The following is a 25,961-nucleotide window of genomic DNA, read 5'->3' on the forward strand; positions in this document are numbered from 1 at the left end:
GTGCAGAGGACGGTGGAGTCCCTAGGCAGGCTGCTTCTTCCAACGATCAGGAAGAAACCAGATCCATTTCCTTGTAGGAGAATCATTTGTACCGTGATTAGACAGAAGACAGAAGGTGGCTGATGTTATCAAATCATCAAGCACCTCACGGCTGCTTCTCCAAGGAAGGCCTGGAAACTTGCAGCCACCCGCGTAGGGGCCGCAGTGTTTACAATGGAGATACGGGTGACCGAGGTCTGGCTTCCTCAGGGAAGCTACATTTGAACTTTCACCACTCAGGAATCGGTCATTTACAGTCACTCACCCTCAATGCAGAAGAGGGCTCAAGACACTGCACCAGACTTCAACACTCAGGGTTGGGGTTAGGGTCAGGGTCAAATTCACAAGTTTTACAAGATGTATTTCCTTGGGATGCCAGAAGAGATGCAGCTTCACACCCCCGACCTCCATGGTTTGCTTAGCCCCTTCACCAGTGGATCTCACCAACAGATGACACATCCACGCCTCATCCATGGCAGCACAGAAAACCACTTGGAAGACAGCCACTCCCACCAAGCTTCCTGACTTTGGTGTTTAAAATCTGCAACATTTAAAATCTGCATCTCATACGTGAGATTACACTCCTCCGAACAACGACATTGCCACTGTCATTTCACCCAAAAGGGCTTTAGGAAGTGACACGCGGTCCAGACGCCAGAGGTCGCCGGCCGCCTTACTCTAGCCTAATTCCTTTGTGCCTGTATGGAGGCTTCACAGATACAGCCCATTAATGACCGTATGAGAAGCTCAGGGCATAGACGAACTCAGTGCTGAATTTTTTCCATTTATCACCCTTTGTTTTGTCCAGAAGACAGCTGAGAAAGGCGGGGGCAGATCATCTCCTCGAGTGTAATGACTCTAGCCACTTCTCTTCACCCCAGGTCACCACTCAGTCAACACCCTTTTGAGAAACCAAAGCAATTCTGTTCCCTTCACTCTGGGTTCCAAGCACTAAATTCCTCCGTTTTATCAATTAGATTATCAAGCAGCCGTTTGTAATCTGGACTGCAATCTGATACGAAATTTAAAGCTAATTTAAGTTGCGGTAATAGCTCCTATTCACATTATAGATAAGGCATGAATGAAAACTTTAATCTGTTCATAGGACCAACTTTGTAAACAAACCAATTATTCAAGCAATGATTGTCTTCAGTTAGATGCAAATTACTTTGCTCATAAAAGATTTTCCAGTAGGAATTTTTAAATCCATGGTCTGTCTTTTCTGAGCCTGTCTCTGCACCTTCCCCTGAGTGCACAGCAGGACTTCTCAGGGCATCCCATCAGCAGACCCACTGAAGAGAATAAGCTCGCAGCCCCCAGCCCAGGAATCAAGTCCGAGCCCCAGCAGCCCCTCGTCCAGCCGGGACTTCCTCACCAGCACAGCACCCAGAGGTCTTCCAGGTTTAATGCCAGGTGTGCGTGGAAAGTAGAGTGCTGGAAGGAACACAATAGACATTCAACAATGCAAATTCCCCCCTGGAACAGCCCAGCAATCCTCTGTACCTTCCCCCAAAGTACCCATGCTAGGCAGGCGTAGAGTCCAATGGGGGTGCCTAGGAATCGGCATTTAACACTATTCTGATGAATAAAAATTTGAGAGGTCGGTCAGCGAGAGGCTGTCGTGGCCTCCACTCATTTGCAGGCTCTGAAGAGACACAGATTCAGGTAACAGGCCAGACAGGACAGGACAAGGATGGGGAGGTGGAGGGCAAATTCCATGGACCACCATCCGCCCCGCCATCCCCACTGAGACTCCGTGATTTAAAGAGAGGCAAAGCCAGGGAGAAAAGATGCCCGCACCACACGAGCGACTGAGATTTCACCTAAAGCACGCAGCATGTGGCTGAGGGCCAAGGTTGGGCAAGCCAGGAGCACACAACGGGGTTCACTGGCCCAGAGATGTCTCCCACACCCACACCCCGTGCAGACCTCCCAAGCACTGCCTGTGTCTCCTGCCTGGTTTAGTTCCTCCCCGCCTTCTACTGTGTTGGTTTCTCAGCCGCCACCCACCACCACACAACCCTCTCTACAAGCTTGGTGGACTGAAAAGAGCGGGGGCGGGTAAGATCTGGGCTCTGGGGCCAACGTCCTGCCTGAGACATTAGTTCCAACCCGCCTAGCTGTGATGTGAGCCCCCGAGATTTCTCAAATGTGAGATGGGAAGGTAACTGAACCCACTCACCAGGACGGCTGTGCAGACTGAGATTACATATAGCCACACCTCGGCATCCACCACACGTGGGACCCCAGTCGTGTTGCCCCCGATGGGAATCCCTCTATCTATGCCCCTTCTGCTACCAGAGCCAACTCCCAGCAGTAGCTGTGGAGGGTGCATCCTCTATTCCCACTCCACTCACCTCCCATCGCTCCACGCAGTGACCTGCCACGCAGCGGCCACCAGCAAATCCGGCCCCACTGGATAACCGACCACCAGCCCCCCCTCACTTTGGGGCGTCTTCCACTTGCAGTTCCGAAGCAGGCCGAGAAACCGCCCTCAAGGGCAGTCACCTGTTCCTTATTGCATGTAATGACCTGCCACACAGGACCACCAGCAAACCCAGCTCCACCATCCAGGCTCCTGTGGATTAACCGAACCCCCACCCCCCACCTTGGAGCGTCTTCCACTTGCGGTTCTGAAGGGGGCCGAGAAACCGCTCTCAAGGGCACTCACCTGTTTCTTATTGCACGTAATGACCTGCCAAGCAGGGCCACCAGCAAACCCAGCTTCACCGTCCAGGTTCTGGTGGGTAACTGCCCCCGTCCCCCGCTTCCTCCTGGGGTGTCTGGGAGGCTCAGAAACCGCCCTCCACGGGCACTCATCTGTTCCTTATTGCACTAATACCTCATTTACAGAAATCCACTTTGACTTTCCAGCACTGCAGTTGTGACAATTTAGCAATCCTGCTTGCAAGCTACAAGAGCTTGAGGTCACGTCCACCTCACCAGTATCCCAGAGACCCAGCACTATCCCACTGTGTTTAAAATTCCAAAATACTCCTGCAAAATGCTACTGGCATTTGCTTTGCACATAAAATGTTAAAAACCTTCAAGTGAAACAAATATCTTCAACAGTTTGATACAACGACATGTGAGTTACACATCTGCCAAGTTGTAAAGCCTCATGCATTTATAACATTTTATGTACGGTCAAATGGTTCATTAATATAAATTATGAGAATCTCTAAGAAACAGGTTTCTTCTGGCATTAGATGACCAAAGGAAAACTGGGTTCTGGCTGGCTTGCGGGCCTGTAGAGACAGACATATCTGCTGACACAACCAAGCTCCTTCCCACTGATGTGGCCTCATCCCAGGTCCCTCACCCGGATGCCTGCAGGCCCCTGGAGGAGCAAGCTGACCTGTCAACATTTCTCAAATGCACAGCTGTTGCTCACACTGCAGATAGAGTTCAAGGCACGAGCAGGCCGCCACGCTAAAAATACCACGCAGCGTCCACGCCAGGTGACGGTGGTTTTCACTCCATCCCAAAGCCCCAGGTATGAGTTTACAGCCATGATTACCACATGGATTTTTGGACCCTCAAGACATACTTTGTTTCCTTTTATGCAACAAAGTTAAAAGACTATCACTCAGATATAGGCTCTGAAACTGTGGAATAATTGTTTGGGAACAGAGCCTCTGCCAGATCAGGATTAGCACTTGGGACAACACCCCGTGACCTCGGTCCAAACCCATCCAGACCAGAAGCCTCCCGCACTGTAATTTCTGTGGATTTCTGTAAACAAGGTATTACTGCAATAAGGAATAGATGAGTGCCCTTGGAGGGCAGTTTCTGAGCCTCCCAACCACATGGCCACGTTCAGGCTGAATCCGCACCACCTCCAGAAACACTGTCCCTCGCCGAGGTGTGCCTGGCTTCTCCCTTTTTCCAAAACTTAACAAAACCTGAAAAGGACAGGTCTGTGTAGAAAAACACAAACTACTTGCGATTCCTCTTCCCAGTTCAGGCTGTAGGAAGCTCGTCTCGGCCCTCACCGTGTTCTGACTGTGGCTTGGTTCCCATAAGAAATAAAGTCAGAATTCTAGTCCCTGTCTCCTGGGCAGTGTGGCAGGCATACATACCTTCAGTTATATGAGGAAAGGCGTGGCGAGCCCCCTTCCTTCAGTAAAACTGTAGAGTTCCCAGAACCCCGATGCCATCCCCCTCACACCACTGTGAACACCTGGACAGAGCACATTTCAATGCGTGCACCTTTGTGGGCTAGTTTTCTATTTCTCCACTAAATCACCCCAAATTTAGCGCCCTAAACACTGACTTATTTTCTCACATTTCTGGAAGCTGGAGTCCAAAACAGGTCCCACCATGTAACGTAGAAGTGGCGGCAGGGCTGGCTCTGGGGAAGCGACCGTCTCCTTGCCTCCCGCAGCCTCTAGAGGCTTCTGCATCCCCTGGTCCATATGGCACCCACTGTCTTCAGGACCCACAGCGGCTCTGACGGCCCCTCAACTGGAAGACGCAGAAACGTCAGGAGACCGGGATCTAGTGCTAGGGCCAAGCCTCCCCACCCTCCCAGCTCCTCACACACTCCCGTGTGAGCTAATATAGATTCCACTTTAACTAGTGTCACCTGTGTAAGGGGTAAGTGCCCAGCTGTGAACTGGTTAACCTCGCCCACACAAACCCCGAGAATAAACTCACAGGCCATGGACCACTCCACAAGCAATAAGTGACCACCTGCTCAGGGACCTCCATGCCCCAGCAGAGCCCTCCGGTACCTCCTTGTGAGCTCAGACTGGCGGCAGGGGTCTGCAGCGCCACAGGGCCCTGGATAAAAAAGACAGCTCCCATGTCGGGAGGCAACCGCCCGCGGTTGGGTTCCCAGTACTTTAATTGCCAGGTGGACAAGCCGCGCCGCATGCAACCCCATCACCAGAATAACGGCTGCACGTGGCGAGTGCACGGGTGGCCACCACTCAGCCCAGCTGGCCGCGCTAAGCACATCACCACCGTGATGCCCAATCAGACTCAACTGCTGGAACAGTCCCGGCATCGGCCCCCAACAACATTCTGGATCACAATTCAGAGTAGTGATTGCGATCAGAGCCACACGTGGCTGAATGTTTTTACAGGAGGACGCCACAGCTGGACTGACGCCACAGCTGGATCTGGCTGGACTGAGAGCATTTCCCACTGGACATTCTTACAACACCATTTTATTTGCGCTTTATTAAACTTCTATGGCTTTTTTCTGCTTATCTACTTTATGGGAGTGTTTCTTGTTCTTCTGACTGCGGTGATACTTCAAGCTACAACTATCAATGTGTAAATTACTTTGGAAGTCGCCTTATCATTAAACATTTCACAAGCAAGCAGTCAGAGGCACCTAACCCGGAGGCCTCTTTTCTTCTCTGAGCCAAACCTACCTTGGACTCAAAGAAAACGGCACATGGAGAGGGGCTGGATCTCCAGCATCCATTCCTAGGGAGCCTCCTGGGGAGAAGATATGGAGGGAGAAGCCCTGGGTTATGGCACTGTCGTACTAAAGAAAAGTCTATTTGGGTAATGTAAGCACCAAACTTAAGAGATTAAGCAAACCATGAAAAGAAACCACTAACCACAGCTTCTCCAAAACAGAACTAAACTCCCTTTAGTTTGAATTGGAAAAGCAGAAGTGATGATCAGGATACAAAAAAAAAAAAAAAAAAAAAAAAAGAAATGACACAGTATCTGAACACAGGAGAATAATCAAGGGCCACTGTCTCTTCCTGTGTCAGTGGGAGCCTCGCATCTAAGCTGGATTTAGAAGGTTGCTACTTTGGACTGAAAGGTATCCCCAACTCTAGTTTGTAAGCAAGTGGAGCAGAATGCTTCATTTATTTCAAGGTTTAGCGGTAAAGCTCTGCAACTCTCACAACCATTTTAATTGGTGTGAATTTTAAAGTGACTCAATCTGTTGGCTGGAGTATCTAACGGCTTAACCACGGGGTCACGTTGGAAAATTTTTCCAATTACTTTTGTTTTTCCTACTGAAGATGCATTTGAACGTTCTTGTAGTTTGCAGTTGGCTGGTTCTGATGTTTGGTCCTGAGGAAGCCCAAGTATCCGTAGAGGAAGAATCTGAAACCTCAAGCCACTCGAGTGCTGTCTGGGCAGATGGAGACCCCAACCCGAGGGCCACTGACAGGCTCAGCATGGGCGCAGGGCCGCCCGATGCAACAGGCCACGTATTTGCCGGTTACAAAACATCATAAGCACACACCCCCAGGTGTGCACACACGCTCTGTACACATCTGTCCCTATCAACACCAGCACACACCCCCAGGTGTGCACACACGCTCTGTACACGCTCACGTCTGTCCATGCCAACAACAACATACACCCCGAGGTGTGCACACACGCTCTGTACACATCTGTCCCTGCCAATGCCAGCACACATCCCCAAGGTGTGCACACACATTCCATACGCGCTCACATCTGTCCCTGCCAACGCCGGCATACACCGCCAAGGTGTGCACACACGCTCTGTACACACTCACATCCCTCCCTGCCAATATGAGCACACATTCCCAGGGATGCACACAGGCTCTGCACATACTCATGTCTGTCCCTGCAGCCTGAGTCAAACAGTCACAGAGAGGCAGAGGAGGAGGAAGAAGGATGCGATGGGCACTAAGGTCCTGGGCCAGTTCCCCTCCCTACCTCGGGAGAGACCCCTCATGTGATCCTGCCATCACTCACCCTTCCGCCTCCATCCTCCATCCTCCCACAGGGATCAGGAGGATGCCCACTGCACAGAGCTGTGATGAGCATGAACAGAAGATGGCAGGAGCTCACGCCAAGGTGCTGAGCACGGGGCCTACGGAGTGCTTCTTTCTGCTGTGGCTGACATCATCAAACAGAGACTGACACAGCTTCTGCAGAGAATGCCACTTGCTAAGAAACTGAAACGTGTGACCTAGGAGCCTGTGAAGGTCTAAGAACAAACCAACAAACCAAACGGTTTTGTTTGTTTTTCAAACACCATAGCCTGTTTTTTCTTTTTTTTCATGCTCTACCTTGGGTATCATTTAGTTAAATTTCAAAGTAAGTCCAATAATTACACAAAATCACAGGACTGAGCATGGAGCATTGTTTCACTTCATGTCCTCCAGCCTTTAGGACACATTAAGGAAAGACATGATTCCAGGATTCCCATTAGAAAGGCTGCCCTGAGGCACCTGCTGGGGCAGCCAAATTGCAGCTGTTGATGCTGCCCCCAAGCTGTTTGGATGAAGCAGAAGATTCCGGAGATCTCCTCTCTTCTGCCCCTTGTCCAGGAGAGAAGGTGGGGGGAGAAAGGTGAGAGAAGATAGGAAGAAGGAGAGGGGAAGGAGGGAGAGAGGAGGGGAGAGGGAGGGAGAGAGGAGGGGGGAGGGAGGGATAGGGAGAGGGAGGGAGGAGGGGCATGTTCCATCCACCAAGGCAGCTACACTGCAGAGAGAATGGAGGGTGTGTTGCCTCTCAGGACAGCAAGTTCAAGCTGTTTATAATTGTTAGCATAAACAGTGACCAGCTGAGGACAGGGCTGTCATTGGAGTTGACGTTTTATTTTCATAGTTGATATTGGGGACCTGGACCTAAAGCAGCGTGCCTTGCCCTTTTGCCAGATGGGCCTATGCTTCTCTATACTTGAGTCTATTTGACTAAATACCCGATATTGACTAGGAATTATGACGTGTAGGATACCCCTTACCACAGTAACATCAAACTCATATTCTAAATGCAATTTATTCAGGGACTGGCTTCTAACTCTGGGTGGGAATGTTAAGCTCAGTCCAGTTCAATTCAGTAAGCATTTATCAAGAAACTCCTAGACCAAGAGCTCTGTTAGACACTGGGTATGGGGGGTGATGGGGATACGAAGATGTGGAATTAGAACTCGAGAAGCTCAAATGCTTCCATTTAATTCCCTAATGCAATTACTAAGCTTCAACCTGATGGCTGTAATGTCTAAATTCACTTTTTCTTTATTCCAGTTCTACATAACAAAGCATAAATAATCACAGAGGAATGATTCTGTGTTGGACTATTCAGTGGACAGAGAAGAGCATTCTGACCAGTGTGAGACACTGTCTTCCTTCCCAGGGAGCCCGTGAGGTGGCTGCACAGAGCACACGCGTGAAGATTCAGGAACACGAGCATCAGGTGATGGGAGGGGCACGGAGGCAGCACCAGAAAGATGCCTGCCGAGAGGCCGCTGCAGCCAGGCCGGCCGGGAAGGTCACGGGAGTGGGCGCAGGCATCTCCCTCCAGCCGTACTTGGTTTTCATGAGGACGCGTGCACGGAAGGGGATGACACCGAAATGCTGTGGCGCTGAGGGGAGGAAGGGAGGGACACAGGGCCGACGGCTGGCCCCCACCCCTTCCGTCCCTGCCCCTATGAACGCTGCCAAAATCAGCCCCAACGGGGAGAAATGAGGTGGGTGAAAGAGGTGGACAGACTTGGCTTCCATGGAATTCACAGATTCCAGTCATTAAAAATCCCTTCTGAGTTTTCACCTGGAAAACTTTGCCAATGTACTTAGGGACAAGAGGCGGAAGATGAAGCCAACACAATTGGGCTCAAACTGCCACCCTTCTCCTTCTCTCTTCATCCACCACCCTCCCTGGGCCCCTGAGTGTGAGAACCAGGAGCTGCACAGCCCAAGGGTGCAGCCCCTGACCAGAGGAGGGAGCCGCACGGCGGGGCCCCCAGCACGTGGATGGCAGGATCTGTGCTATGTCAGTCCCAGGGCCCCAAGCAGAGAAGGCCTGGGGCTCCCAGCTGAAGTTTTGCTGTCTACTCTCTCACCAAAGTCGAGAAGGACTGAGTGGGACCAACGCTGCACCTGGCGGCTCCTCAGTGGCTGCCGATGTGGTCCTCACGCTGCAGGTGAGACCCTCTAGGGAAGCCCAGACAGTGGCGAGAATCACAGCCAGGAGTGCTCCAGTTGCCCCAAAACTCCAGCATAGCCTGAGGAAGGCAGCGCCCGCTCAGATCCCCGTGCAGGCTTGTGTGGCACACTGGTGAGGCACACAGCACCAGAACATGGCACTTTAAGTGGCTTTGTGGGGTGTAGGAACACAAAGTGTGGTCTGGAGTGGCTCAGAAGTCACTCCCACCAGCCTGTGGGACCCGGACGGCCCCTTTGGACGTGGCTGGAGTCTCTCCAGGGCGGGCTCCAAAGTCCCAAGGATGAGGTGAGCGTCGGTCTTGCTCTGAGGAAGGCCCCTGACAAGTATCCTGAACATGCAGGTACACAGCTGGCTGACTCATCTGAAGGGACCTGCTGAGCTACGAGCTAGGGACAGCTAGAGAAAACTGCGTGAACCTTTGTGACTACTCACAGGTAGGTAGCTACTGCCTGAGACACAAAGGTAAAGAATTAACCTGAAACTGCATATTATAAAACTTATTTTTAAATGATGGCGCTTAATTGAAAAGACTCCCAAAGAATACTGCATTAGAAAGCGACAGAGTGAAACCGTGAGGCTGACCACAGGAGTCCCTGGAAATTTCACCAAATGTTGTGTCAAAACTGGGAAACAGAAGAACTGCACCTGATGAAACATTCCATTAATCACTCGAGTCCTCCCCACATACGAAGCTATGTAAAAAGTGTTCCCAGAAGGTAAAGTGAGCAGGAGGGCTGTGAACACACAAAGAGAGAGCCACTTCGTCCACGGACCACAACAAAAGAAACGTTAATGAGTGCCGACGACACGCTGGAGTCCAGGGCTCTGGGCGCAGCTGGGACGGGGACACTCAGGGTCCCACTGTCCAGATGGGAAACCAGGGTGGAAACACCAGGGAGCCTGTTCCAGGGTGCAGAGCTAGTGAACAGTGGTTCATACTGCGACAATCCCAGCTGCCAGGCTCTGGGGCTCCTCGGGACAGAATCCTGTTGACTTCACTCTGGGGTGCGAGAGGCGGCAGCATCCCCCAAAGGCACCTGGAGAAGTGGTGTTACCCTCCATCCCCTGTCCCCGGCGTTACCCTCCATGCCCCTGTCCCCGGCCTTACCCTCCGTCCCCCTGTCCCTGGTGTTACCCTACTTCCTCTGTCCCCAGTGTTGCTCACCATCCTCCTCACCTCCAGGCCCCTCTCCCTGTCCTCCCTCGTTTTCCTGTTCAGCCAGAGCACATCACATGTCTCTTCCCTTTTCAAGAGGCTCAGCTGCACCCAGAGGCATTCCAGCCTATTCGGGATGGGGCACACACCCTGGGGAAATGCCAGCACAGGGCCGGAAGGGCCTGAGACCCTCTCACTGTCGCCCAGGAAGGATGGAACAGCCCACAGTCACACTGATTGTCAGGCAGGATGAAAAATTCTGTGTCCGAAATGTTCTTTTCACTGGAACTGTTCGGACCATTCATGAACGAATCAGTTAAATACCAGCAAGTGCCACTCCCACTTATTCTCTGGCTAGTTTTCCACCCACCAGCAACCACACTCCTAGGAATTATCCCTAACGCAGAATCAGCGCCTTGTGCCTTTAGGAAAACCTCTTTCTCTCCAGCTTTGTCCTCCTTCCACAAAAGGTGCCTCTGACTGCCTCACTCGCTGTACCAGGATTTCACTCGGCTATGGAGGAAAATCTGCGTGGGGCTCAGAGGTGGGTGGTCCTTGCATGGGCAGCAGGTCTGTGACATCCTCCGAGGAGCCTGGCCCAGGCCTGCCTCACACGCCAGGACTCTGCCTTCTGGCCCTCGGGCCCCCGAAGCTGCTTTCCCTCCAGGTGTCATGCCCCGGGCAAGAAGGCCGGACAAGGGCCCAGGGCTGCTGTGGGTCGGGAAAGCCTCCTGACACCTCCCACTCCAGGACCCCCCATCAGCATCCCAGCATCTGGACCTGTGTCACCAGCCGCTCCGCCGTACAAGAGAATTGGATTTTCAGCTGGGTGTGCTGCTTCCCTAAACAAAGTAGGGTGTTGTTACTCAGGAAAAAGGAGAAAATTGGCATCTTCTTGGCAACCCCGCGACATCCAGCCACCGGTTCTCACCATCCCAGAGATGTCCATCCAGGGCAGATAGTGTCTTCAACCGAGCGCCACTGACCCAGAAGTACAGTAATTAGTACACTTTCACCAGAATCACCCACTCCTTCACCTTTACACTCAAGAAAAACATGTTTGCCAGGCAAATTAGACGTCCAGGAGGTGTAAGGAAACCCCAAGCCTGCTTTAAGCCTCAGACTTTTGAGACCGTTGAGGGCTGTGCGCACAAGAGCAAGGCTGCACCCGAAAGCTCTGCTTCTGCCGGACGTCATGGACAGACCACACGGCTCAGCCACATGGACCCTTCCAGGACTTCACGAGAGGGACCTCCGTGGTACATGCAATGATGTGCACTTCGTTCAGCCTCGAACAGACCACGCCCTCGTTACAGGGTCGGTGGTCCACCTCCTGCCATCAGCCCCCCACCTCACCGAGGGTCTGTGTCTGCATCTGAAAGAACTTTGCTGTTTTACCTGGGTACGAAAATGCAGCATCGCGATGTTTAAAGGTCTTTAAATATCAACACTCCGGGTGCAGTCCTTGTCACTTTAATGCGGTCACTCGATGCAGGCCTCACTCACAACTCTGAGGTAGCTCATACCTTCCCTACCTAACCAAGGAAGAAACGAAGGCATGGAAGGTGCAGCTCCTAAGGAGCAGATTAGGATTCAAACCAGTGAACTTCGTCACATGCTGACCTACCTCTCAGGCTGAGATAACGTTGAAAATTAACCAGGTAGAACAGCGTTCCATAAATCGGCTGGAAATGGTCCTTGTGCATGGGCCTGTGGTTACTCCCTGAAGAACAAGACCATTAGCCCAAAAATCCACCTGTGTCACACTCAAATGTTTACATATACAACTATTTTTAAAATAACCCAATCAAGCATGTTCACAGCCATTTAGAGCCATATAGATTGTCTGCTTCGCTGACAATCAACCCAAGACCTCTGTCGGCAAAGGCCACGGTGCCGGGTCCAGAGAAGGCGGGACAGAGACACAAGCAGACACAAGCAGGAACCTTTCCATCCCTGGGAGCCTCGCTCTGATCGGTCCGTGAGGACACGGTACAGACCGTGGGGCACAGGCAGACGGTAGGCCAGGAGAAGGGGCTGCATTGCCGGGAGGCAGTGCTTTGAGCTCTAATGGATGGAACACTGCTAACCAGTGAAGGTGGAGAGAGGGCACACGTCTGAGAACATGTAGAGGCAGCAAAGCACAGCCAGCCTCGGGGAACCAGAAGCCACAGGGACATCAGGTTGGGTGCTGCTGTCTGCCGGCCACTGGCTGGGGGACTGTACTGGGCCTGGAGGGACATCCCTGACACTCCCCACCAGATGCCAGGGGCGCCCCCAGCCCCAGGTGAGAACCACGGATCCCATGGTGAATGAGGCCAGCCTGTGGGAAGTGGGGCTGGGACAGCTCTGTACAGCTTAATAGGAAAGTTGGGTTCTATTTTGTGGGGTTTTGGTCACGCCGATGGCTAGTCATGGCTGTCCGTCAGGAAGTGATTTGAGGATAGACTAGAGAAGGGGCTGCCAAGACCAGCGGAGCATTCGCTGTCCGGGTCCAAGGAAAAGGAAATAAAGGCTGGCGATGTGACAGTGGGGGGGAGCACAGAGCAAAGGAACTGGTGGAGACACAGGGCTGGCCCCGCACAGGGCTTTGAGCAGCTACCCGGGGGTCGTCCTATTAATTCTCCTCATGGCCCCAAGAGGCGGCTGTGAGGATCCATCTCCTGAGGACAGAACTGCTCCAGAGCCACACAGCGAGGATCCACAGAACCAAGATCCGGGCCAGCTCCAAAGCGGGTGAACTTGACCCCTCAGCCATGGTCCTAAGACAGGGATCGGAGCCCCCTGGACACACAGACACAGGAACTGCAGGAAGGGGAAACGGATGCCCCGGACCAGTGGCGGGACCCAGGGTTTCAGCCCTCCAGGGCCACTGGGACCAGCCACTGCACAGGTGGACACATGATGCTTTAACTCGCGCTGGGGGAAGGAGCCCTCACTCTCAGGGTGGAGACCGCAGCTCGATCGGGCCGGCCTCCCTGCTGGGCACAGCCTGAGCCACACAGGATGCTGAGGTGCCCCAACGTTGGGGTGCTCAGAGCCACTCAGCTGAGATCGTGGTGCTTTCTGTAACCACCCTCGTTTCTTCACGGTATAGATCTGGACTCCATCCTTTGCAATGTGTGAGGTTCTAGGAAGAGGCTGGCCAGCTGGGGAAGTGTCCTGGGCTCTGTCCCAGTGATGACAAACTTGGCTCCCCACAAGGGCGGCCTGTTCACCACAGTGACCCCCGGGGACCACGCCTGCACCCACCTTGCTGAAGATAATTCACTTCTCATCCGTGAAAGAATAAAGCTAGACTAACTCAATTTCACACTCACTTCCAACTTTAACAACTTGTGTTAGGAAATCAAAGACAAGGACTCTGACCACGTCACAAACCCAGGAAGCAAAACCCGAGACTAACGGAATGATGCCACCTTCGCAGTTCCGAGCTTTACTAGTTGTTTTTCTTTTCTGGTCTGTTTTTCTCTTTTGGTTTAAATAATTAAAGACCCTTGTTGACAAGAAAAAAAATTCTCTATGAAACTTAAAAAAGTGGTTCTAATTAAACATTTAAACATTCTTCCATATGCTTTATAAACAGTTGAAATTACAGCTCTACTTAGTGTTAAGTACTTTAACCAAATGAAAGGTTAATTATACAGACTGGCAATTATAAAAAATAAGGCTACATATTCGTGGCATCATGAATAATTAATAAGAACCATTTGATTTCATTCAGACCAGGGATTCTGTGCTAATAGGCTCTTAGCTGTCTTGAAATAATGGTGAAATTTTAAAATTACTTTTGTACTTAAACACGTCCCCAAAGTGAAGCACAGCGGTTAACATCCATCATGGTGCCCAGCAGAGCGACCCGCCCTACTATGGCCGACACCCTGATTCCCGAGGGCTGCATCCCGGGGCTGTACTCGTGCAGAGAACGTTCAGGAAACAGACCAGGTGGCAGGAGGGGGTCTTGTCCTCAAGGAACCTCATGAGTCTTGCTAGGGGGGCAAACAGCGAGAGAATGAAACCGGCAGCCACGGAATCTGGACAGCGATGCCCAGGCCCCGCCATGCATAACCCCTGGCTGGCACCTCCCTGAGACCCGTCTGGCACAGGCAGCGGCAGGGTCCGGCCCTTGGAGCGCAGGGATGGCAGAGCAGGGCCATCAAAGCGGGTGGCATGCCGACAGCGGCTTCTCCGCAAGAGCTCCTGGCTCTCAGGGAGCTGAGGGCTCCTCAATGGGAAATTCTGGCTGAGCTCCAGGGGAAAGCGGGTGGGAGGCCTGTCTCCTCTGCCCCCATCTCCTCTGCCCCAACCCTGGAAGAGGGTCAGATATCAATGCTAACTCTTGTGCTGACTCAATTAAATCAAACAATTCAGAAAACAAACTTGCTTTAAGTATTAATTTCCTAAAAAGAACTAACATGAATTCAAATAATTCACATAATTAAAATGATTTTAATTGTTAATTTAATTAAAACATCTCCGTTTTCACAGCATCATGTACCTTGGTACTTTCTCCTTATTGCATTTCCCATCTTCCAGGGCAGGTTTCCTTCCACCCAGGGCAGCAGCGACTCTGGTGTCTCGGGTATTCCCAGGCTTCCGTCAGCCCCTGGGGGGCTTACAGTTCTGCAGCGGTCTCCATCCTCATTAATCTGCATAAGAACATCCGTCCGCAGGGATGTCCTGTGGCCCCGTGGCCACATCTGACGTGCAGCTAAACGCTGGGCGTGTCGCCTGGTGACAGCAGATGACACAACTGTGGGCAAGGTAGCACCTCTGGGCGCCGACACTCTGGATGAGTTTTTTACAAGACCATTCTTTAATGGGTGAACCCTGACAGGAAACACTAAAGATTGTTTTTAACTATTTTTATATCGAGACAAATCTTTGTCAAACGTTCACTCAATGCTAAATGTCACTTCTCCAGCCAACCCCTTTAAGAATACCTAAAACTTAAGACTGGAATGACGCTTTCAAACACATACTCTACTCATGCATTCCCGGGAGCAGAGAGCAGCTTAATGTTTTCACGCTACACAGGCATGAAGTTTGGCGAAGGCATTTTAATATTTTTACCTGAATATTTTAATAAAATCAAAAGATCATTTTCACTCTAATACTCTACTTAGAATCTAATTTTCCATTAAATAAACAGTCAATGTTCAGTAACCCACATGCTGATAAACTTTTGAAAACTTTAGAAAGTATTAAGTATAATCAAAGATTACTTTTAATTTTCGAGCTGGTAAGAGCCTGTGTCAGGGAACAGAGTTGACATTGAAGAGATAAAAGCACGATGATTTTCTTAAAGAAAAGCGAAATTCGTAAAAGAGACCAGGTGATTATATAAAGAAACACAGAATCCGTTTTCAGAAATGGCAAACATTGACCACAGAACACCAGTGTTGCCCGTGATGAGAGAAACAGTTAAAAGGAAGAATTCACGGTGCCCCAGCATAGATCAGGTGTGGGAGGACAGAGACGTGATGAAATGATCCTCCTTCTAACTTCCCAGAAAGGCACAAATGGCCAGCACTGTAACTGAAGACCACGCAGGCACCAGTGTGAACTCAGACTCCATGGCCAGCACCGTAACTGGAGACCACATGGGCAATGGTGTGAACTCAGACCCCACGGCCCGCACCATAACTGGAGACCACACGGACACCAGTGTGAACTTAGACCCGACGGCACGTGCCTGGGCTGCTCCAGCCACCACCAGAACCTGTTCTGCAGCTGAACTGGAAGCTGATTCTGGAAGGAACTGAGGAGCATGAGGACGAGATCCTTCTACCTCAACAGGGATCAATTTTTTAATGATTTCTTTCTTTTAGAAAACTGTTAATAAAATACTTTGTTCTAAAATGACCAGGATTTCAGCAGCCTCTACATTCCTTCATGTCAATCAAAGCTTAGGCACGTGGGTTACTTCACTGTTCGTGACACCCTTTTGAAATAAAACCCGGGGCCGCCTGTGTACCCAAGAGCCTGGGCACTGAACGTTCAGACAAAACGTCCAGGGCGAGAATGTTCACGTCCCAGCGGTGCGGTAGAGTGGATGGGGGGAGTTCGAGCCACAGGTGGCCACGCCTCCCCTGCCTCCGGCCAGTGCCCACTGCTCACGCACTCCTTCCTCGGCCCATCCTGAGCCACGGGGCCCTCGCGTAACCAAGGCCGCTGCGGTACCTCCAAGAACAAACTGGTTACAGGTGGACTGCTCTCTACTCAACGTACAAAGATTGTTTTTAAAACTGCTCGTCTCTGGAACTTATCCCAGTAACAGGCTAGATTAAGAAAACTGACTAAAAACAGTAGGAAGAAAAACTCACTCTACCCGTTGAGGCAAGAGAAATGCACACAGCCTCTGAAATAACTACAGAGGAGTTTTCCTGGGTTAGGTACGAGGTGGGGTGACCCTACCCCATAGCGGGGCGATGGCACATGGTGGGAACCAAGGAACATCTCCGAGTAAATGTAGGAAAATGCACTCAACTCCCAAACAGAGAGAGAAACTGCTTTTTTCCTTAAAAGCTTCTCTCTTTTATTCTCAGAAAGACTCTCTTTGGTGTCTTGACTGCTGAAGGGACAAGCCTGTCATCCCCAGAAAGCAGCCCTGGACAGTCTCCAGATCCTATGGCCCTCAGGCCCAGCTTGCCTACTGATGATCCCACATTACGAAACCTAATCATCAGAAAAAGCCTCCCAGTCCGCAGCTCACAAGTGACATTTTATTCAGGGAAATGCTAATAAAAACCTGGGGCTCTGTGTAAACGCTGTCCCCTAGGTACTGAGGCTCCACACAGATGGCACACAGGGAGACAGGCCTCACCCCTTCCTGGTGCCCCATGTCTCTCCTCACATTTTATTAGCTGAGTTTTGTGGCGGTTTGTTACTTTTAACCTGACTGTCCAAGGCAGCTGCACTAAACTAATTGTCCAGGGCAGATCCACTCATAATGACCATCAGCTCAGAGTTGGAAGTAGCACTGGAGAATGAGGTGGTATCAGGGCACTATGCTTCCCTGCCCTCTTTTCCAGGGATGCCAAGTAAGTTTCTGCCATGGCTGATGATGTCAGCACTACACTAACATTAGTTCAACGGCAGGCCACCAATTAATACTTAACGAACAATGCCCTTAAGAGCAAAACCCCATCTCTGCCAAAAATACAAAAAATTAGCTGGACGTGCTGGTGAGCGCCTATAATCTCAGCTACTGGGGGACTGAGGCAGGAGAATTGTTTGAACCCAGGAGGCAGAGTTTGCAGTGAGCCGAGATTGCACCATTGCACTCCAGCCTGGGCAACAAGAGTGAGACTCCATCTCAAAAAAAAAAAAAAAAAAGAAAAGAAAAGAAAGAAAGAAAGAAAGAAAGAAAGAAACGATTCTCATGACCCTGTCAACATCTTCAGTTTTTCCCAAGGATAGTGTAAAATTATCACACACAACGTAAACCCAATTAGATCAACGTTCTCTCCTCACCAATCCATACCTAAATCCATATTTCAAAATGGTCCCCAATTTTTCACAATTTAAGAAGACTGAGAGGAATAACCATGAACAAGCAAGGTTTACACAGACGTTAGTCTTCCCAACTCTCGCTCAGGAGCTCACCCCAAACTCCTCCTGTGGAATCAGCCCGGATAACAGTTCCTGGTGGCCGCACAAGAACAGAGGGTCCCACGAACCCACGACAGACCCCACCATTCAGCCCCAGGCAGAGGAGGGAGGTGGACGGTCACGAAAGACAGAAAAGCAGGGAACTGTGACTCTTCTGAGTTAATGCAGGTGATTGGGCCAAAAAACAAGGCACATCCACCTGTGAATGGGGTGAGCTCCCAGCTGGCTGTGCAGAGGCTGTAGATATGAAGGAACTCACTTCCCTGCACACTGAAGTGCATGAGCATCTCCACATCGACCGCACCTGGGCTCTGCTCGCCCCTCACAAACTAAGATGACAGTGGCTGCTTCTGGACAGAATGTCAAGGACAGATGGACAGACATCCTGGACAGACACTGTACAGAGACCAGGGGCTGGGAAGGGGGAAGCGGCACAGCCTTGGGGCCAGCAGGGGCGAGGCCAGGAAGCCTCGGTGAAGGCCTGCATCTCCTCATCCAACAGAAGCAGGAGGGGCCACCCAGTGAGGGCTGCAGCTGCGGTGAAGTGGCCAGTGGGACATAGCAGGAGGCCGTGGCCAGCCTTACCCCCAGCCCAGGAGGAGGGGCCCAGCTGCGGGCACTGCCCCGGGAGCCAGAATCCTGAGCCCCCAGGGAAGGTGGGAAATTGCCCCTGGGCACTGGGTGCTCAGGCTGGAGGTGGTGAGACCTCGAGGCCCTGCAGTCGGGGAGGTGAGGGCAGAGATGGCCAAACTGCAGCTCAGTGAAGGGCTTTGTCAGGAAAGGCCCTCAGAGGCTGCCTCACCAGCCAGGGGGAGGTTACTTCCAGCCGAGAGGCTCAACAGGGCCCTCGGTGGTGATGCTTAACCTTGTCCTCTGACAGAGGACCATCGAGACAGAGTCACTCAAACCTCTGCCAAGCTCTGCACCCAAATGAAGCTGTTACCACAGACGCTGAGGCAGGTAGTGCTCATCTCAACTCTGTACAAGTGGTTTATTTAGCCAGTTCTCCAAATTCTTAATGACAAACCACACTAAACGTGTGTTTTCAGTATCACCTATGCTCATAGCTATGTATAAAATAACTATCACAAGGAAAACTAGGTGGTGAACCCAAGAGGAGGAAATCCCCACGACGAGTCGAGAGAACACCAACGGACCGTTGGCTCTTCCCGGCTGAACCCAAGAGCACTTGGCTGGGCTCACTTCCGTTCTAATTTCCAGATTTATTTTTACTTTCCCACATTTTCATTATGAAAATGTTCAAACATATTTAAAAAGTGGAAGAACAGTACAACGAGTGGTCAAGTTTTCTCCACGTGGAGCTCCAACAACTGCTAACATTTCGTTAGATTTGCTTTCTCACTCTCTCTGTAGATCAGACAGAGAGACAGATTTGTTTCTTCTCTGGAGCCACTTGAAGGTGAGAGGCTCCTGCTGCCTCACCGAGTCCTCAGGCACACGTTCCCTAGGAATAAAGGCCCCTCTGCAGCCGCAGTACCATCATCGGCAGACAAGAATGATTTCAGAGCATCGTTGTCCAGGTTATGTTCAGGTAGCACAATCGTTCCGAAAACGTCTTTTCTATCTGGGCCACACACTGTGCTGAGTGACTCTCCTTCCCCGTCTTAGTCAGGGACAGCCTCGCACCCCTTTTATCTGTGATCTTCACTTTTCGAGAAGATCATTGCATTGTCCTGCAGAATATCCCCTACCCCAGAGGCATCTGTTTCTAGGGCCATCATTAAATTCCCTACTATGCACCTCCATTCCCTGTAAACAGGAAGTTTCAGTCTCGAGGCGCGATCACCTTCTGTCAAATGCTTCTCGGCAGCTTCCGGGTGAGGCTGCTGCTTCACGAGGGGCGCGAGCTCCTACTCCTGGTCACTGACGGCACGGCCGCGACCAGCACCACACCCCGAATCAGAAACGTCTGGAGGGGCCGCGGGCAGCCGAGACACCTGGAGGTGTGAACGGCACAGGCGTGGGGCAAGAACAAGGTCAAATCATAACGGAACGTCTGATTCCAGACACTTCCACCTGGGTAAGATGGTGACATCTCCCTAGCAAGTATCTGAAGCCAGAAAGCATGACAGAAAATTCACGACCTGCCTTCGTTCACCCAGGCTGCTCTAACAACACACCACAGGCTGGGCAGGGGCTGGCAAATGACACAAGTTCATTTCTCACAGCTCTCAGTCTCAGTCTCAGGCTGGGAAGTCCATAGTCAAGGCCTGACAGGTTTGCCTGGTGAGGGCTTCCTGGTTCATAGACGGCGCTTCTCACTGGGTCCGCACACCATGGAAGGAGCGAGGGAGCTCTCTGTAGTCCCTTTTTTGAGGGCACAAATCTCATTTATGAGACCCTCAAGACCTCCTCACCGCCCAAAGCTCCCCCTCCTAGCACTATCTCCTCGCGGGTGAGGATTCCAACTTGTGAATCTTGGGGAGACACAAACATTACAAAAGCCCATCATTTAATTTTTTTTAAAGGCATTTTTGCTTCTGCAAAGTCTCAAGATAAAATCAAAAGAAAGAGGTCTGAGTCAATCCACACAGTTCTCCCAAAAAGGGAAGTGATCAATTGCCACCACTTTTTATCCGAGACCTGCTGGGTGCCCCGGTCTGCATGACTGATTCTAAAACGCCATCCTCTCCTCTGCCATTCAGAGGTCAGAGTCAGTCCAGAGCTTAACACCAAGGCAGAGCTGACTGAATGACACCAGCTAATCCAGTAAGACAAGCCAAGACTCCTGCCCAAGGCCTAATCCTTCCCCCAGGGAAACATGGAAGGGCCAGACACCTGGCAGCCCTTCCTTCCTGCTCTAAAGCCCCAGAGACACAGCGCCGGCCAGGTGTGTGCCTGGGGCAATGCACAGTAACGTCAGCTGGGCACCGAGTCTGAGAACATGTTATCAAGTAAAAATGAAAACAAGACTGCTGAGAAAAGTTCATGCTTAATCACCTCTGGGCTAAATTCTAAATACAATGTTATTTCAGAGCTAGGTGGAAGTAATTCCTTAAAAATATATATGAACAGTGACTAGCAACCAGGGTGATAAGTACTCAATATGTGTTTGATGAATAGATGAATTTTTAAAATTTATGAAAAGAGCACGCTCTATTTAGGAGAATTCTATTTAATTGGATGTCCTAACTAGACAGTGGTTCCTTCGTGCTGACAGCAGAGTTTGTTTCAGTTAACTCAAAAAATGGTAAGTCACTCTAACAGAAAACCAAAAGGCTTTACAGAGAGTCAAATTATGGTGCCAATTCAACCGTGCATGGCAATTTCACCTTAATATTTATATTCTCGAAGCACCATACTCAGAAAACGAGACATAACATACATAAATGCATCGACTAAAGCACCATCATCTAGAATTCGACAAAGTTTGACTGTGAGTTTCAAGAAAAGGGCTGATGAGGCCAAGAAGTTCCTTCCCCTCTCCCCTTACCTCCCATTTTGGTGACCAACTTAATGCAGAGAAATTCCTGTTTCAGGTTTGCACACATTGGAACAATCCTGGTATCTATTCCCCCAAGACACCAACAGGCTGAAGTCTGCAGGGTGCACATATTGAAAAATCACAGGAGCACTAGAGTGGCGGAAAGAGGTGCCCGTGAAGACGTCATCCTTTCTAAGACAGGGTCTGATTCCGCCTCCGGGCCCTTTTGCAAAAAGCCATTGGTACAAATTCATAGCCACCAGGAGGAAACACGCAAAAGACCCCACTGCCCTCCTGGCTTCCCAGAAGGCCTCAGAAGGATGAGACATGGAGCCTGCGTGCAATCCTGGACCCTCCTCCCTGCATTCAGTTTGACATGTGTCACTTGTTTGACTGACGGAGGTCCCACAATGGGCACAAGGAGACCCGTCAGGTCAAGAGGGTGCTGCCCGGCTCATGGTCCACACATGCGGACCTGTCAGGTCAGGATGCCCGGCTCATGGCCCACACGTGGGGATGCGTCAGGTCGGGAGGGTGCTGCCCGGCTCACGGTCCACACATGGGCATGTGCCAGGTCAGGAGGGTGCTGCACAGCTCTCAGTATCAGCCACATATGCACATTCTCCACTGAAGCCACTGCATGAAACCACTGCATGAAGCCACGCTGGAAGCACTTTCTGGCAGGTTTAGGAGGCTCGTGTCCAAGGTCATTAAACACATGGCAAGCTCGCCTTGGAGGCATTTTACTTTGCTTATGACAATGAAGCATTCTCATTGCACTGAATAGAGCACGCTTTCTTGTTCAGTGCCTCGTTGAAATAGGCATTTTGTACCTATCTTACAGATTACATCAAGGCCCTAATACATTTAGACCCTTGTCTCAGGTACACACAAAGCAGCGGCATCTCTAGAACATGTTTTGGACCACGGGAGGAAACCAAATCGCAGCATTATCCATTGATGTTGCTTAAAGTGTATTTCCAAATGTGTCTCCCGAGCCCGGCCTGTGTTCACGGCTTCCGCTGACCACACGCCATCTGCTGGGCACTCTGTGCACTTTCTCTCACACCCGCCACGCCTGTGGTCCTGTGCCTATCCCGCCACACGTCCCCACGTGGCTAAATCTCCCACACTCACCACGCCTGTGGGCCTGTGCCTATCCCTCCAGGCGTCCGCACCTACCACGTGGCTAACGCACACTTCCTACAGGCGGCAAGTGCCTGAACATCCCCACGGCTGGAGGGGCTTTGGGTAGGTTCTACAGAACCCACAGACAGGCATGGCCACCCCGCCCACCGCCACCAGAGGCTTTGCTTTGTCTCTAGAGGTGCCCTTCGATGAGGCGACATGGCAGATGACCCAGTGTTAGGTAATTAAGACTCAGGAAATCACGGCCGTCTTACCTTTAGAACTCACCTCTCTCCCCAGCACTATATCGCGAAGGGTGGGTCGCCAGAGTTGGGGAAGAGATGCCCAAGGCTCCCTCCTGCCCTGACAAGCTGGGACACTGCTCCCCTCTGTTGGTTTCTCACCGCACCTCAATAAACTGAGCTCACAGCAAGAGGCAGGCATGGGCTGAGTAGAAACACACAGCAGACCCCGGGTGGGCAGGACGGAGGACGAGGGTGCTCGCGGAGACGAGGGTGTGCCCCAGGAAGAAGGTGCACGCGGGGTAGAGGGTGCGCGCGGGGAAGAGGGTGCACAGGCCCCGAGAACCTGGTGGCAGCAAGGCTGGTCAAGGCTGAACTCCAACAGAGGCAGCAGCAAAGGTGTTGGGAAGTCACAGAGAAAGCACCACCCAGAGGGGCTGCATGAACCAGCAGCGACCCCAACCCAATGTGCTCATCGGACTGGGCACACGCACACGCTGTGGACACGTGTGAATATGTTCCACTTAACGTGATGTTACATAATAATCAACAATGTTAACCCCACGACTTCATTACATGGCATCTGGCACATTGAGACTTTTTATTCTGTCTCTCTTCCTATACAAAGAAGTGGAAAATAGGTCCAAGATCATTCACAACAAATTATTGCTAATTGAAAAAAAAAAAAAAATTCCTACCCTCACCTTGGAGGATCTCAAGGCAACATCTCGTTCTTTGAGGTCATGGTTGGGACCCTCTCCGGACCCCTAGATGGGTCTGAAACTGCAAGGAATCCCCAAATGGGCAGTTTTGGGGCCAGCACAGATGCCAGCCACACATCCAGGCAGGTCTTGGCAGGTTGCTCCGTGACTTCGGCTGGGTCACTAACCTTTTCTTGCACTCAGAACCTGCCAGGAACGAGGGCACTGGCCCGCACGTCTCTGCTCCCAAGGCTACATCCCCTATGTTCCGCTGCACTCTGGGTTCCATGCCTTAGATCCCAGGCACCTTAAAGTTGACGTTTCCCCACCAGCCCTCATGAAGTTGATACTCAGATAATGTCCTTCCTCTCCCACCTGGTCAGTACCCGGGGAGAAAGGAACCCGGGTCTCAGTTTGATTTTCTGCCAGTCCATCGAAAAAACAGCTGGCCAGCAGCACTGGTGCACAGCACTGCCAGGTTACCCGTGACGAAAACAAAGCAAAACGAGATATACTCAAGTCAGCTGCGGCAAGTGCTTCTACATCCCTGCTCCAACAAGGAAAGACAGGAGGCCAGGAGTGTGGCTCACGCCTCTTGTCCTTCCTTGTTGGGTCAGGGGTACAGAAGCATTTTGGGAGACTGAGGCAGGACAAATGCTTGAATTTGAGACCACCCTGGGCAACATAGCAAGACTCGTCTCTACAAAAAAAAAAAAAAAAAATAGCCAGGTATGGTATCGTGCCTGTAGTCCCAGATACTCAGGGGGCTGAGGTGAGACGATCACCTGAGTCCAGGAGGCAGAGGTTGCAGGGAGCCAAGATTGCACCACTGCACTCCAGCCTGGGCATCAGGATGAGACCCTGTATCAAAATAAAGAAAAAACAAAAAACAAAAAAAAGGATAAGAAATACAGGAGACCACTAATAATTCCAAATAGTGCCTGCTAATTTGAAATCTTTTCCAGATATGGTGAAGGAAATCATTTTTCTTCCTACGCCCATTCTAAGGAAAGGTTTCTATTTTTCTGTTATACAATTTGGTAACCTGCCATTTCAGATCCTGGCCTCTTTAAGCAGGACTTGCTGGAGTGCCAACAAAGCAGCGCTCTGAAACCTCAGCATCCTCAGCATCACCCTGGAGGGCAGGTGAAGGATGCTGGGCCTCCACCTCCAAAAGTCACACTGGGGTGGGGCAGATCTGGGGTGAGGCAGGGTTTGCATTTCTAGTCTAGGGCCACACCACCCTAAACACGCCCATCTCATCTAACGCATACCAGAGGGAGAAGCCACGTAGGGCAAGTCACAGAGCAAGCGTCCAGGCACCAGGTCACCAGTTGTCTATTTAAATGCAAACCCGTCAAACAGCTTAAGTCAAACAGGTTCACCCTCCTAACACATTGGCCAACACAGCTAGTGATAAATATCACTGCTGTTAGACCTTCTGCTCACTGATGACCAGAGCAATGGCCTGAAACATCAAAGCTGAAGGGTGTATGCCACGGTCAGGGCTCTGAACACCCCCATCCCAGGCCATCTCACACGGGTGCCTTCACTGGCACCGGGGTCTCACAGACCAGCTCCACACTCACACTTACTGGGACACAACCACCCTTTCAGCCCTTCATGCATCTGTACCCTATAGCAGTGTTCAAGGGAGGCTAATTTAAGTAAGAAATGTAATACGGACATCTGTGAACTCTTCCTCCATATCCACTGAGTGGCCGTCCAGAAACAGAAATATTAAAAAGAAAAAGAAGATTTAAGAGTCAAACACAGGGCCGGGTGCAGTGGCCCATGCCTGTAATCTCAGCACTTTGGGAGGCCAAGGCGGGTGGATCACATGGGGCCAACAGTTTAAGACCAGCCGACCAACATGGCAAAATCCTGTCTCTACTAAAAATACAAAAATCAGCCAGGCATGGTGGCACATGCCTGTAATCCCAGCTACTAGGGGGGCTGAGGCAAGAGAATTGCTCGAACTGAAAGGCAGAGGTTGCAGTGAGTGGAGGTTGCAGTGAGCCTAGATCATGACACTGCACTTCAATCTGGATGACAGAGCAAGACTCCGTCTCAAAAAAACAAAAACAGGCCAGGCACGGTGGCTCACGCCTGCAATCCCAGCACTTCAGGAGGCCAAGGCGGGTGGATCACAATGTCAGGAGATCGAGACCATCCTGGTTAACACTGTGAAACCTCGTCTCTACTAAAAATACAAAAAATTTAGCAGGGCGTGGTGTGGGCACCTGTAGTCCCAGCTACTCGGGAGGCTGAGGCAGGAGAATGGTGTGAACACGGGAGGTGGAGCTTTCAGTGAGCCTGGATCGTGCCACTGCACTCCAGCCTGAGTGACAGAGAGAGACTCCATCTCAAAAAAAATAACAACAACAACAACAACAACAAAAACACAGAAACTCGTGGAACAAGCCCTTGCCCCACTCCATGTCAGCTGTGCTGTGCCACCCAGGAGCATGCCAAGCTCAAAGAGTCATCCACCTGCCTTGCGTAAACGATGTCACTACTCGAATCACAGAGACTCAGATTCCCTAGCCCTCGCCATGTGCATGTCACTCACAAGCAGGCATGAGGACCCCCGCAATTCACAGGGAATCCCTCTGGCCATCTGATGACCATCCATTCATAAATAAAAAGCATTAATTCCAGCGGGGTTGCAGAGGTGTATACATCAATACTTGTTACTGTTCACAAATGTTCCACTTGCGGATGGAGTGACGTTACAGAAT

At 51.1% G+C, this 25,961-nt stretch overlaps 1 protein-coding gene across 2 annotated transcripts in view; it reads right to left on the reverse strand.

Moving 5' to 3' along the window:
- The window catches only part of LOC139356929 (disco-interacting protein 2 homolog C-like), a 209,982-nt gene that overhangs the window by 151,097 nt on the left and 32,924 nt on the right, over positions 1-25,961 (reverse strand). The window contains exon 1 of one of the 2 annotated variants that reach the window (XM_071072407.1): positions 14,589-15,356. The exons of the other annotated variant lie outside the window; for it this stretch is intronic. The gene's annotated coding sequence lies outside the window, so the exon portion shown is untranslated. Of the gene's footprint in view, positions 1-14,588; positions 15,357-25,961 lie in introns of those variants that run through there. 2 annotated transcript variants of the gene reach the window in all.

The sequence above is a fragment of the Macaca nemestrina genome, chromosome 10, assembly GCF_043159975.1.
Source record: "Macaca nemestrina isolate mMacNem1 chromosome 10, mMacNem.hap1, whole genome shotgun sequence".
NCBI lineage: Eukaryota > Metazoa > Chordata > Mammalia > Primates > Cercopithecidae > Macaca > Macaca nemestrina.